Source organism: Magnolia sinica, chromosome 7 (assembly GCF_029962835.1).
Source record: "Magnolia sinica isolate HGM2019 chromosome 7, MsV1, whole genome shotgun sequence".
Classification (NCBI taxonomy): Eukaryota; Viridiplantae; Streptophyta; class Magnoliopsida; order Magnoliales; family Magnoliaceae; genus Magnolia; species Magnolia sinica.
Genome location: NC_080579.1, coordinates 50,462,454 through 50,475,698, shown reverse-complemented (window position 1 = coordinate 50,475,698; position 13,245 = coordinate 50,462,454). Strand labels below are relative to the sequence as shown.

General features: G+C 36.0%; 1 long non-coding RNA gene across 1 annotated transcript; it reads left to right on the top strand.

Annotated features, from left to right (window-relative positions):
* The first annotated feature begins 10,504 nt into the window (after positions 1 to 10,504).
* LOC131252066 (uncharacterized) lies at positions 10,505 to 12,901 on the top strand. Its single transcript, XR_009174142.1, has 7 exons — positions 10,505 to 10,988; positions 11,080 to 11,167; positions 11,265 to 11,397; positions 11,749 to 11,808; positions 11,953 to 12,024; positions 12,210 to 12,286; positions 12,527 to 12,901. It is a non-coding gene; the product is annotated as an uncharacterized LOC131252066 (long non-coding RNA).
* Positions 12,902 to 13,245: the final 344 nt, after the last annotated feature.

The following is a 13,245-nucleotide window of genomic DNA, read 5'->3' as shown; positions in this document are numbered from 1 at the left end:
TACTCATAAGAGTATCAAAATTTTTCCCATTCTCAAATTTGAACTTTTTAACTAAGTTCAGATCATATGTGGTTTGAGAAATAACGAAACTATCAGGTTGTTATTTAACTTGCAAACCTAGGAAATAATTCAATTCCCCAACCATGCTCATTTCAAACTTAGAATTCATAAGATCTGCAAACTCAACAGTCATGTTAGCAATGGTAGATCCATAAATTACATCATCAACATAAATTTGCACTATTAAAATGTGATCATTATGTTTCTTAACAAACACAGTCTTATCAACACTTCTCATTAGAAAATTATGACTAAGCAAAAACTTAGTCAACTTTTCATACCATGCCCTAGGAGCTTGTTTTAAACCGTAAAGAGCCTTTTTTAGGCGATATACATGATTAGCAATCTTAGGGTCTTCAAAACCCGTTGGTTGTTCAACATACACTTTTTCATGCAAATCGCCATTTAAGAAAGCACTCTTTACATCTATTTGGTATATTTTGAACTTTCTAAAGCATGCAATAGATATAAATAGTCTGATTGATTCAAGACGAGCTACTGGGGCAAAGGTCTCATCATAATCGATGCCTTTAATTTGAGTGCACCCTTGTATAACCAGCCTAGCCTTGTTTCTAATGATAATACCAAGTTTATCAGACTTATTTTTAAAAATTCATTTAGTTCCGATAATGTGTTTATCATTAGGTCTTGGAACTAAGTACCAAACATCATTTCTAACAAATTGATTGAGCTCTTCTTGCATTGCAACTATCCAGTTTTCGTCAATAAGAGCTTATTTTACGTTAGTCGGTTCTATCTAAGATGTAAAGTACACGTAATTACACATACCTTCTGGTTGTCTACGAGTGCACACACCAGTGAGAGGGTTTCCAAGAATCTGATTAGTTAGATGGTCTTTAACAGTCCTCAGTTCAGAGTTATTTTGACTTGATGAAGTATCTGGTTTATTAATTAGAAGTACTTCATCATTTTCTGAACTTGAGACAGGTGTATTCAAGTGATTATTAATGACCACATTAATGAACTCTTGAATTACACTGGTCCTCTTATTAAGAACCCGATATGCTTGATTATTCAGGGCATACCCTAAAAATATCTCTTCATCACTTTTGGTGTCAAATTTAACTAGATTTTCTCGGTCATGTAAAATGTAGCACTTGCTACCAAAAACTCGAAAGTATTTAACAGTAGGCTTCTTATCAAACCACATTTCATAAGCCGTTTTGCCATTTGATTTTCTAATATAGACGTGATTAATTATATAACAAGTAGTATTTATGGCTTTGACCCAAAGATTTTTAGGGAGCTTCATACTGTTTAACATTACATTTCCCATTTCTTGAAGCACTTTATTTTTTCTCTCTATTATACCATTTTGTTGTGGTGTTTTGGGCATAGAGAATTCATGTGATATTCCCTGATCAATGCAAAACTTCTCAAAATTGCTATTTTCAAATTCTGATCCATGATCACTACGGATCTTATAGACTTGAGACTCTTTTTCAGTTTGGATACGTTTAAGTACACTTTTTACTTCATCGAGAGTTTCTGATTTGTCTCTTAAGAAGACTACCCAAGTATATCTAGTAAAGTCATCAACAATTACTAGTATATACTTTTTGCCTCCTCGACTCTCCGTTCTAGTTGGTCCAATAAGATCCATATGGAGGAGTTCGAGCGGTTTAGATGTGGCATTGGAGTCCACTTTTTTATGAGAACTCTTAGTTTGCTTGCCAATTTGGCATTCGCCACATATTTTATCTATTTTCTGTATTTTGGGTAAGCCTCTTACTAACTCTCTTTTGCTCAATTTATATAAATTGCGGTAGTGTACATGTCCAAGGCATTTATGCCATAACTCGGTCTCATCGATATGGACCATGTAACACGATAATTTAGATGAGCATGAATCACTTACTATGTAGCAGTTTTCAGAAGTTCTATGACTAGTTAATATTACAGAACCATTTTTATTTAAAATTTTGCACCCTAGGTTGGTAAATTTTACACTATGATTATTATCGCGTATTTGAGAAATGCTTAATAAGTTGTGTTTTAACCCTTCTACATATAAAACATTCTCAAATAAAGGAAGGTTAAAGAGTTGAATGGTACCTTGGCCAACAATCCTGCAGTTGCTACCATCATCGAATGTGACTGAGCCATTAGTCATGTCTTTAAGATTGGTGAACAAACCTTTGTCACCTGTCATGTGTCTGGAGCAACCACTGTCAGGTATCACTTTGAGTGGCTTGAAGCTTTGAAAGCAGTTTGGGCAACCAAGCAAGTAACCTTAGGAACCCATTTCATTACAGTCTTGGGTTTAGGAGTATAGTTGGTCTTCTTATAATTGTAGTTGTTATAAGACCGACCTATTGAGTTAGATTTTAAGAGCTCCTTAAGTAAATCAATAATTTTCTCAGTTAAAGGATTACGATTTTGATTTTTATAGTTAATATGGTTGCTTTTAGGTTTTAAGAATTGAAAAGTTTTATCATTTTTAAGATAATTTTGATTTAGGCTTTTTCCTTTTGAGTTTGAAGACTCTTCTTTCACAAACTTAAGAGGAGTATTCTTATGTTTGAGAGGAATACTTTTGTCGTAGCCCAATCCAGATCAGTCGCCACATTTTCTGGATCCGAATAATAGTTTCTCTAACTTAGGATCACCTTAGGCATACTTCCATGTGTCCTTTAAACTCAAAAGTGAAGAGACTTCAAGTTTTAGTTTTTCGTTTTCAGATTTTAAGTTCTCAACTTGGGAGGTTTTGAAATCGAAGTCGCACTTAGTTTTTTTAAAACAGTCTGAAATATGAGAGTCTTCTAAAATAAGATTATTAAAATTTTCTTTAAGTTTTGAAAACTTTTCTTTCTGAAGTTTAAGTTTAACAGCAATTTTACAACTCTCCTTGTAAAGGGCATTATAGGCATCTTGAAGATCTTCTTCATTTTCATGATCACTATTTAGATTTTCTTCACTAGTTAAATTATCATGATCTGAAAAAGTGAACTTGGCTAGAGTCATAAGGGCTTTGAATTCATTAACCGACTCGGTTTCAGAATCTTCTGATTCAGAAGTGGCTTCAGAGCCAGAAGATTTATCCCAAGTAGCCAACATACCTTTCTTTTTAGGTTTGTCCTTTTTAGGACACATGTTCGCTAAATGCCCATATTCATGATAGTTGTAACATTGACAGTCTTTTAAAGATTTCCAAGTTTTAGATTTAGATCTTTTCTTTTCATTAGGTTTTTAAAAAATCAACCCTCTTTTTACTTTTAAAAATCTTATAAAACTTTTTAGCTAAAAGGGCCATATCATCTTCAGAATTTTCTAAATCAGAATTACTATTTTCTTGAGAAATACATTTAGAAGATTTCAGAGTGATAGATTTACTTTTAGGAGCTTTAAAAGTTAACTCATAGGTTTGTAAAGAACCAACTAATTCTTCTGATCTCATATTATCCGTATCACGAAGTTCTTAGATCGCGGTCACCTTTGAATTGAACCATTCAGGTAGTGAGCGTAGTATCTTTGCATAGACTTTGCTTTCTGGGATTTTATCACCGAGACCCCACATAGAGTTGACAATGTCATTCAATCTAGTATAAAAGTCCATGAACGTTTCACTTTCCTCCATATGTATTTCCTCAAATTTGGTTGTGAGGATTTAAACTTTAGATTTCTTGACAATTGTTGTTCCCTCATGTGTCATTTCTAAAATATCCCAGGCTTGCTTTACAGTATCACATGATATAATTCTTTTGAATTCATCCAGTGATAGTGTGCAAGTTATGACATTTAAAGCCTTTTCATTAGCACTACTCTCATTTTTCTGAAGAGTGGTCCAAGAAAAATAAGGTGTGATTTTGATAGATTTAGATCCATCAATACTAGTTACTTCAGTAGTAGGAGGGGTCCATTCAGTCACTGTGGCTTGCCACACACTCTCATTCGTGGATTCTAAGAAAATCCTCATTTTGGCTTTCCAATAGGCATAATTGGAGCCATCAAATGGTGGAGGCCTAGTGACTGAAAGGCTATCAATATTTGACATCTCAAATAGCTCAGATCGATTAGCTCAGGAAATAAATCCAAAAAGAATAATTAAAAGTGACCTATTAGGCTTTGATACCACTTGAAATGGCCAAATTATTAAGTCCTAGAGGGGGGGGGGGGGGGTGAATAGGACTATGCCAAATTTTAAAAATTAATAGCGGAATTTAAACAATTAAATAAAGATAGCACTTAAATAATCCACAATGCGGAAATGTAAAAAAACCTCAAAAATCTAGTATTTAGAGGTTGATACAAACTTGCTTCTAAGGACAACCTGACACCAAACACTAATGGTTTATGGTAGGACAACCTTACTAGAACATGGGCGAGTATCAAAAACTCAAACTGAAGAGGATATGAAAGAAATAGAAACTAATCTATTACAACATTCACATCCACAAATATATCCTATAATCTTAAATCACAAAAGATAAAGAAAATAAAACATAAATCCACTAAACACAAAGAATTATAGTGGTTTGCTTGTGTGTACACCAACTATTAAACAACAGCTACACAACTACTCCACTCCCAATATCTTCACACAGTGGATATTAACGTTCACTATGAAAATAGGTATTTCAAGGTTCACCTAAAACCCTCACAACTGTGTCTTTCAAGTGGGCTTACACAATTCAAAAAAAACCCACACTCTGAGTTTTCTAGATCACCTCAGATAATCCAAAACAGAGATTTTCCTAGCACAATCTCAAAAACCAAAATAGAGAATTTACAAAGCTATAAAATACCTAGATATTCTCCTTTTGATGTAGCCCGAAAGAACCAAATTGGACTAGAAGTTCAATGTCCACACTCACTTATGAAATGGTTATAGGTTCTAGAATAATTTTAAATTAAATCACCTTGGGCTAGGTTGATTTGATTTTGATTCCAAGAAATGGGAATACTTCAATTCCTCTTTCAAATAAAATTGGAATGCATAATATAAAATTAAATACAAAGAAAGCTAATTAAAGAGTATAAAATGAGCACTAAATAGCTTAAGAATATCACTAACTTATCTCTCAGAGTGGCATATTAATTTAGCTTGAATTGAATATAAAAATCTAAAATTCGTGCTCTATTTATACTTGAAGAAAACGCACTCTTAACTAGTCCTGAGTTCTGCCCGACTGGTCGTAGGACCAACAAAATTTTGAAATTTTGAGTGCGATAGGATAAAGCTGTTCCATGACTGGTCATAGGCTCTGCTCGACCTGTCGAGTGACCTCCACGACTAGTCGAGTCCTGTCCACGACTGGTTGTGTGGAACCATTCTTAGTTGCTAGACTTTGAGTCGAGGCTACAAGACTGGTCGATCACAGGTCGAGCACTGCATGATCGGTCGAGCAGTCTCTAGGATTGGTCGAGGAATTAATAAAAATTCCTAAAAATTAGTAACAAACTTAGGACTGGTCGAGGAATTCTTGGACTAGTCAAGCTAGTGCTAGGACTAGTCGAACATAGTCCAAGACTAGTCGAGAAACAATCAATGCACTTATAAAGTATTCCAATTTAAATTATGTATACAAAATGACCTACCCTATGGTCAATCTAGGGTCATTCATACCTTGTACATAATGTATGAACTTTGAAACTTCTTTTCCTTTAGTTGATAGATGTTCTTTGAAGTTCACGAAGCTTGAGATCTTGACATATATAGAAGCTTGAACTTGAGACCTTTTGAAGTTTGCATTTGACTAACATTGACGCTTGACCTTGAGGTTCAAAGTCTTGACTTGAAGCTTGAGCTTGAGGTTCCAAGTATAGGAACATTGTCTTGACTTGAAGCTTGAAAATTGAATTTACACTTGATGTTGTAGTTGAACATGAACATGTTGCACTATCTTGAATATATTGATGCACTACATAAGACACAGATTCTAAGAGGTTTTGGCACTACAAAATTTGACAATTATAGGAGCTAGAAACCAGAGCACTTATAGAAAGAAGCAGAGCAATGGTCCACATTCAACTGAAAATGGCAAAAGATGTTCGAATCTGGGAGAGTTTTGGAGCATGGTCCATCAAGTTGGTTCCATCAAACCAATAGTCTAGATCGCAGAACCTACAGCCTTAAAACCAGAGGATACTTTGCATATTCCTGGGCTGAAGATCCACCATTTTTTGAATCATGCATTCAAAGTGAAGCCTGTGATTTGGACATTGTTTATTTAGTGGGGCTCAACAATGATGGAAGATCCTAACCCTTGGCATTTACTGCATCATGTCTCTTTTGTTTGGCCTTCCTGAATTCTTCTTTCAATTTTCGCATGCCCATCACCCACATGATTGAAGAGGCTATTGAATTAAATAGTCCAGTTTAAATGGATCCTTCTGTCAGGGAATTAATGTAATCCATTTGCATGCACCCATTTTTAAATTTTTTTTTTGCGTTGGATGTAACAATCTGTAAATTTAAAATGGGTGTCTATATATCAATGAGAGTGTGCATAAATATCAATTCCCTAGATAGAACGATCCATCTAAGCTACATTGTTTGATTTGAACTACTTGTATGCTGCATATGCAATTTCATAGTAATTTCTCAGTATCAAACATTAATTCCCTAGGTAGAATGATTCATCTAAACTGGACTATTTAATTTGAACTACTTGTATGTTGTATGTGCAATTTGTAAGTAATTTCTCAGTATTAAACATCAATTCCCTAGATAGAATGATCCATCTAAACTGGACTATTTGATTTCAACTACTTATATGTAGCCAATGCAAATTCTAAGTAATTTCTAAGTACCTGAAAAGTGTATTGGATCTACTTGAAAATCTAGACAGATAGACAATTGAAGTGTACCACTGCAACTCAGAGCACTGAAACTTATAGTGATCTAAAAGCACTGTAGCATCTCTCAATAATCTGTTTGACAAATGCTTTAGGGATAAAATTACTGTCAATGGGGCGGTTTGAGCCTGCCAAAATCAAAATTTTGAATAGGACTGGCCCATCAGGCCCAGCTCAAACAATTCAAAATCCATGAAGAAGCCAACCCCAAGCCCGTAAATTAGACATCCAAATCCCAACAATTATATAATTAACTAATTGTATTACATTGCTTCTTCGCTTTTCTCATTATTGTGCATTGTTTATAGTTAGCTTAATATGTATTACATTTTTTTCTTAAATTATTATTGTGACTTGTTAGTTTATAGCTGTGACTTGTGAGGCAATTTTTTCTCAAAAGTTAGGCAGTTTTACTCCTTAGTGGTCCACAATATGGAAAGTGAACTGATAATCAAATGGATGCTTTCTATCCATCCATTTGTTCTATATGCTTTAGCCCACCTGAATTTTGAAAGAGCATGACCCACCTGATGGAGCATACCCAGATGTGCATCAGAGCTATCCGGATGTTGAGTGGGGGTCCTTGGAAGGTGGGAACCGCTGTTATCACCATGATAAAGCTGTCCATTTCCTATGGACAACAATATGGGTGGCCTGGCCATTTGGACAGGCCCGTGTTTATGTATTAGGTCAGAATTGATGGAGTAGACCTGGATGTACGTTGGAGCTATCTGGATGCTGAGCGAGGGTCCCTGGAAGGTGGGAACTGCTATTATGACCATGATGAAGCTGTCCATTTCCTATGGACAGCAATATGGGTGGCCTAGCCACTTAGACAGGCACGTGTTTATGTATTAGCTTGAAATTGATGGAACAGACCTTAGTATAACCCAAAACCTAAACCTACACCTAAACCTATTCTCAAATCCCTAAACCTAAACCTACACCTAAACCTAAACCTATAACCCTAACCTAAACCTAAACCTAAACTCGAAAACCTAAGCCGAAACCCCATCCTAAACCTGAACCCGAATCCGAATCCCTAAACCCTAAACCTAAACCTATTCTCAAATCCCTAAACCTAAACCTACACTTAAACCTAAACCTAAAACCTTAACCTAAACCTAAACGTAAACCTAAACTTAATTCACTTAACTTAAACCTACACCTAAACATAAAACGATAACCCTACCCTAAACCTATATGTATTTGTGCGTGGATGAATGGCTAAAGGAAACAATTTCCTCCCTTAATTTGCCTCTCTTTCTACAATGGCCCACTAAAGTTTTGAATCAAGTTGAAAGTTGGGTCTCAGGGGTTTCATGGGTGCCATATCACATGGACCAGATTTTGGGCCTATGACACACACACACACACACACACACACACACATATATGACTCACACATAACTAGTTGGACATTACATTTTCGTCCAACTAGCTATCCATTTAATGAAAACTTTCTTCCTAATTAATGTAAATGCTTCCATTGCATGCTAATTAATGTAAACCTAAACCTATTTTCAAATTCCTAAACCTAAACCTACACCTAAGCCTAAACCCGATCTCAACCATGATGAAGCTGTCAATTTCCTATGGACAACAATATGGGTGGCTTGGCCATTTGGATAGGCCCATGTTTATGTATTAGCTCAGAATTGATGGAGTAGACCTGGATGTATGTTGGAGCTATTCGAATGTTGAGCAGGGGTCCCTGGAAGGTGGGAACTATTGTTATGACCCTGATGAAGCTGTCCATTTCCTATGGATAGCAATATGGGTAGCCTGACCATTTAAATAGGCCTATGTTTATGTATTAGCTCGAAATTGATGGAGTAGACCCTAGTATAACCCTAAACCTAAACCTACACCTAAACTTATTCTCAAATCCCTAAACCTAAACCTAAACCTATAAACCTAACCTAAACCTAAACCTAAACTCGAAAACCTAAGCTGAAACCCGATCTCAAACCCGAACCCGAATCTGAATCCCTAAACCCTAAACCTAAACCTATTCTCAAATCCCTACACCTAAACCTACACCTAAACCTAAACCTATAACCTCAACCTAAACCTAAACCTAAACTTAATTCACTTAACTTAAACCTACACCTAAACCCAAACCGATTACCTTAACCTAAACCTATATGTATTTGTGCGTGGATGAATGGCTAAAGGAAACAATTTCCTCCCTTAATTTGCCTCTCTTTCTGCAATGGCCTACTAAAGTTTTGAATTAAGTTGAAAGTTAGGTCTCTCAGGAGTTTCATGGGTGCCACATCTCATGGACCAGATTTTGGGCCTGTGTGTGTGTGTGTGTGTGTGTGTGTGTGTATGAGTAATGCTCACACACAACTAGTTGGACATTACATTTTCGTCCAACTAGTTGTGCATTTAATGAAAACTTTCTTCCTAGTTAATATAAATGCTTCCATTGCATACTAATTAATGTAAACCTACACCTATTCTCAAATCCCTAAACTTAAACCTAAACTCGATCCCAGCCATGATGAAGCTGTCCATTTATTATGGACAACAATTTGGGTGGCTTGGCCATTTGGACAGGCCCGTGTTTGTGTGTAGCAGACCCAGATGTGTGTCAGAGCTATCTGTGAGTTGGTTAAGTCTCCAAGACCTACACCCTAAACCTAAAACTAAAACACAACAGCTTGAGGAAGACGGTGATAGACCTCATCACGTACATCCCTACACTACCAAAAAATTGGGCAAAGGATACAACATATGGCGGATTTTAGCTACAGTTTAAAGCTGTAGCTGTATAGCTACGGGTTTAATCCGTAGCTAAAATACATATAACCGTAGCTAAATCCACCCAAAAAAAGCCATGCGGGTCCTTTCTATTTCATTTACGCGGGTCTTTTTTTTTTCTTTTTCATTCCCTCTCTCTCAAACATCCCTCTCACGCCTCCACCTCACCCCCATGACCTAGCCGCACCTCCACCTCTCTCTCTCTCTCTCTGATTTTTTCAAATTTTCTGCTTTCAAGTGCCCTCCCTCGTTCCCATTTCTTTCCCCCTTTTCTCTCCTTCTAAATTTCTGATCATCCCCTTTTCTTATTCTAGGGTTAGGATTTTTATTTACCATTTCCCATTTCCGATCTTTCCCTCTTTCTTCTACGCAAGAGGGAAAGCATTGGTGTTGACGGTGATTTCATCAATGGGGCGATTCGAGTGTCAGCAGTAAGTTTGTAGAGGTAAGCAACTACATTGTGTTGTGGTTATTGTAATCGTATATCAATCATCCCTGTTATGGCTCCTACTTGGGTTTGGTCAACCAAAAAACTGATTGACCCAAATCAAGTTTAGGACAGGTGCCAAGGCCCTTGGCTCACATTTAGGGTTAGAAAATGCAGACCCAACTTGAAATCAGGTTTCTTTCAGGAATGTATTTGGGTCAAGTTGGTTCGGTACAGAGGATTTTTCATTGGCTTTAGCCCCTGTGACCACAACCTTCGTCCGCAGCCACCACCCCTGTAATTCGCTGTTGTAACCCCTGTACTCCACCAGCGTTGCCACCTCCACCGATCAGCGCCAACATTTGCCTTATCACCTTGTGGTTGAAGGTTAATAGTTTCTTATTTTTATTTTTTTCAGAGACACCATTATTATAATTTATTGTTCCACGCATATTGAGTTCTGTATAATTTTTGTTTATGCATAATTTCCCTAAGAAGTGTTCTAAAACTAGGGAGATGGTTTCTCAAGTGGACCATGATCTTGAATCTTGATGGAGAATGGACTATTGCTAAAAAAACTTACTAATATGGCTTTAATGGTAATACTTGGAAGTGTTAGCTCTCTTTTAGCTATTGGAAGGTAGCCATATTTTTAGATGCTCTGAAACATGCATCAATCATTGGTGGTATTCATCTTACTGAGCGGCAACAAGAAGCTGGCTTTTCAATCATTAACATTTTCTTAGTTGAATGTGTACTATTACTACACTTGTTTTCTTAATTGTCTTCGTAGGTGACAAATGGAATTGTATTATAAGGGAGATTTTGAGCCATGGTCCATCCACTGGGCCATAGGATCTATGGTCTGGATGACCAAAACATGGGCTGCATTTGTATGAAGGACCTGAGGATGGTATGGAAGTTCCTAGCACATAAAATACATCTTTGAAGGGGTATATTGTATTTTTGTTACATAAGCAACTATGGTTTATCTTCTTTTGTAGCTTGTTTAGTATGGATGGAGATTTTGCACCTGTGATTGAACTTGTGGAGCTTCGGAAGAAGCATGAATTTTTATTGGTCATTGATGATGTAAGTGTGGCTTCTAATTCCAATTAGAGCTACATGATTGTGTCATACAAAACAATGATTGATTTGATGCACTGGTATTTACTTGGAGTTTCTTCAGGCCATTGGGACACTAATTTGTGGCAAGCATGGTGATGGAGTGGCAGAGTAGTTTGATTGTGAGAATGATGTGGATATATGCATCAGAACTTTGAGTAAGCTGCAGGTTTCCATGATGGTTTCATCGTATGCAGGTAATCCAATCTATGTTTCCATAGAAAATATGATTGCCAGATGGAGTGATTTTTTTTAAATGTTTTTTTATGTCTAAATTATGTTGTTTATGCTTTTTAGTATTCATAATAAGAAGCAGCCTCAACTAGTAGTTGTGTTTCATTGAAGTCAGATATGAAATAATGTGGTAGCAATTTGTAGCTCAATTCCTCAATACGAATGCTAAGAAAGTTGCTTGCAATTTGGTTATCACTTTATTCAACAAATTATTTCAATTCATTTTAATATGCATATAATAACACATTACATAGGATTTCTAATATCTGAAAAGATGCTTACTAAATGTTTGTGTCTCTTTTTCCCTCTTTCAGATTTCATGCATGCTAACTATTTGATGAAATGGCTCAAGGTCCTTTGCCTAGGAAATGAAGGTGAGTACATAGTTTAGCCTTCTTCTTTTTTCTTATTGCCTTTTATTTTGTTGTAAACTTCAAAATACATGTATGGTATTCTTATTTCTTTACTTCGTAACTTATATCTTTAGAGACATGTAATTTTTTTTTCATTGCTGGTAGATGAGTGAACACAAGAGCCTATCAAATAGGTGTGTTGAACAAATGGTAGAGATCAAGTCTCTTAAAGCACTGGTATGTTCATGATTTGGGACAATCTTCATTCTGCATTTACTTTTGCTTATCATCTAATTTCATTGTCATTTATCTTAACATTTTCCTTGGAATTAGATTGAGCTACAGATCTTTCAAGAATACTTTTAGGGATTACTATCTCTGAATGAGAAGGTATTTACAACTGTAGGAAATGAAATTTGCAGATTGAAAACTTGCAAAAGTAAAAGCAGGAGCTCCGAATCTTTTTGGATATGTATGGACAAGATTGCTTTGAAAAGATGTATGCTATGAAGTTGTGAAACTTTCAGCCTCTACCCTTTTGTTATTGTCTGAATTGGCAAATTAAGAAGGAACAGGAGTGTAAACTTTCAGAATTCAAAATTTGATAAGTTCATTGGACTGAAAATGCATTTTTCTTTGCACCTCTTTTTGCATGATTGGTTTCATTATAGATATGTTTTTAAGTTGTACAATTTTCTTGATATTGTGTATGCTTATATAATGCATTCTATTGTTATAGGCTTTCTACTATGAATTCCAAAGATGTGATAGAAATCAAGGAATCAGAACATAGAGCTCAAGTGCAAATTGAAATCTTGAAAAGTGTTTTGGATGAACATAGTCTAGAGTTGCGAGTGAAGGTTGCGAATGAGGCTGAGGCAGCTTGCCAACAAAGACTTTCTGCCGTTGAAGCTGAAGTTGTTGATTTAAGGGAAAAATTAGAAGCTTCTGAGAGGTTAGCTTTGTATATGTATTTACTTAGTACTTGTATGTGTATATGGAGGTTACTTTTACATCGTTTCATAAGCAGGTTATATGGAATATGTGAAATAAGGTAAATTTACTGTTATGTGTAATTATTTCTGACTTTTTACAATGGAGTCTTGATCCTATCAGATACTACAGAACTATGATCATTCTTTATGACCATATCATCACTACACTAAGCTGATTTTCCCTGGAATTTTTTTATATTAGTTCTTCAAGAATATTGTATCCAATTGTCTCGCATGTATCCTGTTGCTTTAGGCTGCATTTGGGAGAATGCAAATGATCATGATTCCATCCATCCAAATCATAATTGAGATAAGAAACAACTCATCTTACTTGTGATTTATGGCATATGAAGTGTACACCTAGATCCATAGCTCAACTGACAAACTGAGTGGAGATACCTCATTTCAACACTTGAGGTCTTGGTATCGATCCCTAGTGGGGGTGGCTAACATGGAGTGTGTG